This window comes from Myodes glareolus, chromosome 10 (assembly GCF_982192425.1).
Source record: "Myodes glareolus chromosome 10, mMyoGla1.1, whole genome shotgun sequence".
NCBI classification, from domain to species: Eukaryota; Metazoa; Chordata; class Mammalia; order Rodentia; family Cricetidae; genus Myodes; species Myodes glareolus.
This window is the reverse complement of record NC_142035.1, coordinates 85,780,200-85,786,477: the sequence shown is the minus strand read 5'-3', so window position 1 is coordinate 85,786,477 and position 6,278 is coordinate 85,780,200. Positions and strand designations below refer to the sequence as shown.

The window sequence follows — 6,278 nt, the reverse complement described above, 5'->3', positions numbered from 1 at the left end:
GGCAAAAAGACATATCAGGAGGCTTTTCCATTTATACCAATGTTGCTACACACCCAGAAAAGTCCTGATGTTACAAGGGATATGTCATGACCCTCTCCCACCAACCCCAAGAAGCTTGCCCGTAACTGGAAGCTTGCAAGGCTCCCTGCCTCAAAACATTTGACATGAAAAACTCCAGCTAAATTGTCAGAGTCGGGTTTAATTTATTACCTTTGCAGACAGAACTAAATCTCCTTCCAAGGCCTCCTTCAAGCGGTTGCTGGGATCCTGCTTACTATAAACAGAAAAAAGATTTGTAAGTGAACGTGGAAGCTTAAGATAGAATCAAGGTCGCAGCTTTCCTTTATAGAGGCCTGGAATGAGTTCAGTGGTAGAGCACCAACCCAGCATACATGAGGCACTGGGTTCTATACCCAGGACCTCCTAAACCAGGTATGTGGGGGGGGGGCATGAACTCTGGAGGTTGAAGCAGGAGGATTGAAAGTTCAAGGTTATCTTTGCCTACATGCTGAGTTGCAGACCAGCCTGGGCTGCATGAGACCCCAGGTAGTGGTTTGACTAAAATGGCTCCCACTGGCTAATATATTTGAATATTTGATTTCCAGACTGTTTAGGAAGGACTAAGAGGTGTGGCCTTGTTGTAGATCTGTCAAGGGGCGGGCATAAGGTTTCAAAAGGCCATGCCAGGCCCATTCTCTCTGTGTGTCTACCACTTGTGAACCAGATGTAAGCTCTCAGCTACTTCTCCAGCACCATGCTTCCTGACACGGACTAACTCTCTGAAACTGCAAGCAAATCACAATTAAATGCTTCCTAAGTTGCCTTGGTCATAGTGTCTCTTCACAGCAGTAACTAAGACAACGTATAAGAAAGAAAGAGAGAGAGAGAGAGAGAGAGAGAGTTAAAATTCCTTAAACTCAAAGTAAACTCTGGTATCATCTTTCAGTTCTGACAACCACTAATATAATTGCCACAAATCTAAAATGAGCATCCAGGCTTTGACATCCTTTTCTCTTTTTCTTTCTTTAGGATTTGTTGCTAGGTAGTGGTAGTGCACACCTTTGATCCCAGCACTTGGGAGGCAGAGGCAGGTGGATCTCTGTGAGTTCAAGGCCAGCCTGGTCTACAGAGTGAGCACAGAGAAACCCTGTTTTGAAGAACAAAAACAAAACAACAACAAAACCCAAGAAGATTTGCTTGCGTGCAGTATATGCATCTGTGTATGTGTGTGTACGCAGACGTGTGTGCTGCACCTAAGGAGGTCAGCAGAGGGTGCCAGGTGTCCTCTATTGCCCCCTGCCTATTCCTTCAAGGCAAGGTTTCTCCTTAAACCTAGAGCTCTCCTTTCTCAGCTAGGCTGGAAGCCAACAAGCTCCTGCAGTCCTTTGATCTCTGAACTCCTAAGACCTGGGGTTTCAGGAATGTGTGGAATGCTGGCTTGTTATATAGGATGTATGTGTATATGTATGTATGTATGTATACATACATACATATATACATACACATACACATATACATATAGGATACTGAGATCTGAGCTTCAGTCCTCATGATTTCAGAGTGCTCTTAGCTTCTGAGCTATCTCTCCCTTCCTTCCCTCCCTGCCTTGTTCTGTCCTGCCTTCCCTTGCCTTCTTTCTTTCCTTCCTTCTCTCCCTCCCTCCCTTCCTCCTTCCTTCCTTTCTTTCCTTTTTTCCTGCTTTCCTATTGGAGACAAAGTTTTACTCTGAAGACCCTTCTGGCTCTACCTCTCAAGCCTGTGATTACAGACACTCACTACCACACCCAGCTTGCTCTTTGCTTTGAACAGACTGAAACTGCTGATGGTAGCTGAGAAACCTCAGGGTGGGGCGCTGCAGCCCTCCGGTTTGATACTTTGAATCAGCATTCTAGGAGAGCCAGTTAGGGTCAAGAATCCCACATGTCAGGGATGAGTGAATGGCACTTCCAAATTAATAAACCCAGGTTGCAGGGGATAACTGTGAGGGTTGTGATGATCTCATCTCCAATCAGCATTTGGTCATTTGCATAATGGGACCAGAATGCTTTTTCATTGGTGTACCTGGTTGTGTAAACAATGTGGCAATTGGCTGGAGATGCTCCAAACATTGTCTGGCTGCAGTGGTCCAGTTGCCTGAAGAAATTGCCAATTTTACGGCTCAGTTCTCTGCCCCCCCCCTTCACGGCATAGAGGGGCCCTTCTCCCTTGTTGGTTGTGCTGAGCTGCTGCTCAGGGGCTCAGGGGTCACTCCTGGCTAATCCCATAGCTTGTTGAACCTGGCAGGCTGGAATGGGGGTTTGGAATAGGAGATGGCTTGCTATTGGAGAGTGGCAGCGGGTCTGTTTGCTCCCTCCTAAAGCTAGGATGGTTTGTCAGCTGTTTCAGCAGCATCCTGTAGCCATGGGTGCCTGCTGGTGTGGATCTTAGCAGCATTCCAGGAACTGGTGGAGCCTGTGACTCCTCTTGGGATCCTTATGAAATAAATACCTTCTTCCAGTGGTGAATGTCTTTAATCCCAGCACTCAGGAGGTAGAGGCAGACAGAGCTCTGCGTTCAAGTACAGCCTTGTCTACAGAGTTCCAGGACAGCCAGGGCTACACAGAGAAATCCTGTCTAAAAAGAAAAGAAAGAAAAGGTAAAGAAAGAAAGAGTGCCTTTTTTTTTTTTAAAACCAGAGAGCTCCTGCTTCTGAGTCCTTTTTACCACAGCAGGTGCACCTTTCCGTATCTGGTTGAGAACTGATTTGACCTTGTTCCCTCTAGGTCCCCAGAGATCTCCTTAATCCTCAAGGGCACTACCAGGCCCCTGAAAAGACTTTAAGTTTAGGCTCAGGAAGGCCTGGGTTTGAATCTGCTTCCACCAGGTCTCTAGCTGCGTTGCTTAACCTCCCTTCCCTATCTTCTGATCCTAAGTGAGACTGGCCAAGTCGTTCTTTCCGTCATTGTATTCACAAACCAAATCAGTACTCTGCTGTGTTTTCCTGCTGGAAACAGGGTGACCCTTCCTTCCTTCCCTCCATTCCCAGGTGTAGGAAGAGGTCCTGGAGTTGCAGGGAGCCTGGCTGGCTCTGCAGTGGATGAGGTTCCGGCTTGGGTCTCTGCCAGCCATCAGCTTCCGGTGTTTCCACAGCTGCAGAGGCTCTGGCCCCAGAGCACAGGGTGTCATCCAGCCCCCTGGTCCGGCTGTAGGGGGCAGCTTGACTGGCAGGTCCCGGGCCCGGGCCTGGGGCGTATAGAATCCCACTGTCGTCCTGTGAGCCGAGCTGTCATTAGCTGTTCTGCTCATAATTGGGCTGTAATCACCCTCTGGCCCCAGATGGGGTGTCGCTGTGATTATGTGTTATTAGCTGCTCCGTGCCTCAGACTGCTGACTGCATGCTGTCCCTGGTGCCCACCCCCTATGGCCCCACCTCAAACACAGAGGCAACAGCCTCCTGCACAAACCCTGGACAGCACTCTCTCACCTCTGCATTCTGTGCTGTGGAAGACACAGTTCAGCCTAGAACCAGACACCGCTGGACCACCCTGGTTCAAAGTCCTCAGTCCCAGCTTGTCCCCCATCACAGCCACGAAAGTGATTTCTGCTTCCTAAACAAGATGGCTTTCAGCCAGGTTGGCGAGGCTTGGCATGGAGTACACAGAAGAGGTGCATGCAGGCAGATCTCAGGCTCTGGCCTTGGGCAGGTGTGAGGGCTTTCTGAGCTTTCTTACCTGGCAGTGAGGTGCCAGCCTCCTAAGCCATGGTTAGGACTCTCGGTCCACAGGTCAGTTATGGTCACCCAGCCCATCAGCCTGCCCTGAGCTCCCCCAGGGCCTAGGCTGAGCACCTGTGCTCAAAAGTGGGGGAAGTGTTCCTGTCCCGGGAACACAGAAGTGGCCTCACTGGGACAGCCTGGCCAGCAGAAAGGACAGAACAGCATGGCCCAAAGCCACTGCTCAGCAGCCCACAGCCCTCCTTGTGAGGCAGGCCCCAGGGAGTGATGGACTTCAGGGACTGTGGGATGACGCTGGGGAGAGGTTGGCAAATGTCTGTCCACTCTAGATAGGGAAATGACTGAAGAGCAAAGAATCAATCCGTTGTGTTGTTTGGCTTTGCTTTGTGAGACAGGATTTCTCTGTGTAACCCTGGGCTGTCCTAGAACTCACTTTGTAGACCAGGCTGGCCTCAAACTCAGAGATCCGCCTGCCTCTGCCTCCCAAGTGCTGGGAATAAAGGTGTGCCCGCCGCTGCCCTGCTCAATCCATCCTTGGCCAGTTTAGTGAAGCAGTGAGTTTACTGGGATTATTTACAATAGTGTGGGCAAGCAGCTGCATCACAGAAAAACCTACCTCTGCACGTGACTCACCAAAACTGCATCCCCAGCCGTGCTATCCATGTGTAGGCAGCTCCTCTGAAGAGTCTCTCCTTCCCAGTCATCTGTTACTGCACCTATAACGTCGTCGAGGAGGGGTCTTGTGAACCTTGTTAACTTTCTGACCTTCCTGGGCCTAGTAAGTTTCCTTCGCTTCCCACGTCTCAGGAGCCTTCCCCAGATGACAGGGCATTTCAGTTCCCATGAAACAGTATCAGCAGAACAGCAAAGGGGCAGGGCTCTGCCTGGGGGAGTTACCTAGGACTTCTCAGCAGAGGCAGTGCTTGAACTAGAGACTTCAAAGGATAAAGACAACAGTGCTCCTTTCCCCTCCTCCCCGTCCTTCTCCCTTCGGCACTCCTTCCCACAGCACAGCTTTGATCCTCCTTGTGTCCCCTGCCCTTCCTGCCTGCTCCAGTCTTCAGCTTGATGTGAGCACTCAGGCTGTAGCAGCTGCAGGCTGCTCCCCTTCTGATTCTCCCCAAACTTTCCCTCCTTTGCCTGTCTTCAGCCCTCTTGAACCTCTCGGCTCCTGGTCTCCAGGCATAGCGACCTGTGCCTGGGGTACCATTTGTCTATCTCCTGAATTCTGCACTGTACACTCCGGTAAAACACTGTATTGATTTTTTTCCCCTTGAGACCTTGGGTTGCCCTCAAATTCCTCCACTCAAAGCCTCACAGAGCACAGCTAAAGGCCTTTGAGCTTGCTGTGTCTGGATCTAGCCTGGACTACCTGTATCCCCTTGGGGCATCACAAAACCTCATTTGATTTCCTGTCTCCTCATCCCAGCCTTTCCTCTATCAGGAGAGGTTCAAGCTGCACTTTTCTCTAAGTAAACACAGCAGGTCTAGCCTGAGTCTGCCTTGGGCCTGATTTGTTCAAAGACTTGAGCTGAGAGTAGGAAGGGGGCGTTGCAGGGTCCAGGAAAAGCAGTGGGGCTTCCTAGTTGCTGTTCAACAGAACCAGTGATGGCCATCAGACCAAGAGTGGGGACCCTGTTCCTCTTGGAAACAGGCCTTCCAGGTAGCAAGGTCCAAGACAGGAAATACCAAAGGTGGTACAGGGACACCCCAGCCTGCCTGACCTCACTTCCAGGGTTATAGAGGTGATATATTAACTAGACCCATTGTTCCATTTATTCAGATATGTTCCTGGGATTTCCAAACACAGCCTCAGCCCATCCATAAAGAACATGTTACTAATGCCCTATCTGGTGATGCCCACTGACCTTGGATCCACTTAAAAGAACACTTTCTCTTCTGCTTACCGAGGCTCAATGTTTCCTTGAGACTCCAGGTGTCTTGTTATCTGCACTAACAAACATTTTACCTGACTGGGATGAAAGGGGAAGGAGAAGGAAAGAAGAGAGAGAACACAAACAAGATGGCTCATTGTGTAAAGACACTTTCTACCAGACCTGACAACCTGAATTCAGTTCTTGGGACTGAAAGGATGGAAGCGGAGAATCAGCACCTGCTAATTGTCCTCTGGCATCTACATGTGTGCACACATATATACACACATGCACACACACACACATACAAACACACATGCACACACACATACAAACACTCATGCACATATATACATGCACAAATACACACACTTGCACACTAAATAAATAGTAAATAAATGTAATTTTTAAGAAGGTTTTTTTAAAAAAAAAATTATCTTTTTATGCTTTGCAGAGCTGGTTGAACAAGCCAGACATACCAGAACCATGAGAGAGACAGCCCATGTCCACAGTGAAATCTCCGAACCTGTGGCAAATGGGTGGCAGTGGGCAAGCTACCCTCTTTTGGTGGGTCTTGCTTGTGGAGGAGTGGGCATTGCCATGCCTGGCTTCCCACCCATTTGGCTCATAGGGAGACAAGGAAAGATCTGGGTAAACATTGCTAAGGGCAGAGTGGGCATATGTATTGGGTG

General features: G+C 49.4%; 1 long non-coding RNA gene across 1 annotated transcript; it reads left to right on the top strand.

Moving 5' to 3' along the window:
* The first annotated feature begins 265 nt into the window (after positions 1–265).
* On the top strand, positions 266–5,990 carry LOC146892633 (uncharacterized). Its single transcript, XR_015003959.2, has 2 exons — positions 266–432; positions 5,496–5,990. It is a non-coding gene; the product is annotated as an uncharacterized LOC146892633 (long non-coding RNA).
* The last annotated feature ends 288 nt before the right edge of the window (positions 5,991–6,278 follow it).